Genomic DNA, 304 nt, shown 5'->3' with positions numbered 1-304 from the left:
AGGAATGACAGCAGCCGAGTGGAACCAGGAAGCAAACCAGGCTGAGTTGGTGGGTTACGTACAGGGCTCTGCAAAAAGAATATTGTCAACCTGTTTTGACATAAACGCCAGGTGGTTTTTTTTTATTGGAAGTTATTGGGTATAACCGCCCGCCCTGCTTTCCGCTCTCGGCCTTCCCTCGTGCCCTCCCCACCCGTCCCACGAGCGAGTCTCGTTTACCGTGTATTAATGATGTAACTAATGAATTGAAGCAGCTCTTAATTTACAGAAGTGAAAAAAGAGTCCAGAGGAGGCCAAAAAGATG

Source organism: Eurypyga helias, unplaced genomic scaffold (genome assembly GCF_000690775.1).
Source record: "Eurypyga helias isolate BGI_N326 unplaced genomic scaffold, ASM69077v1 scaffold16202, whole genome shotgun sequence".
NCBI lineage: Eukaryota > Metazoa > Chordata > Aves > Eurypygiformes > Eurypygidae > Eurypyga > Eurypyga helias.
The sequence above is the reverse complement of the archived record's forward strand: the minus strand, read 5'-3'. Positions refer to the sequence as shown.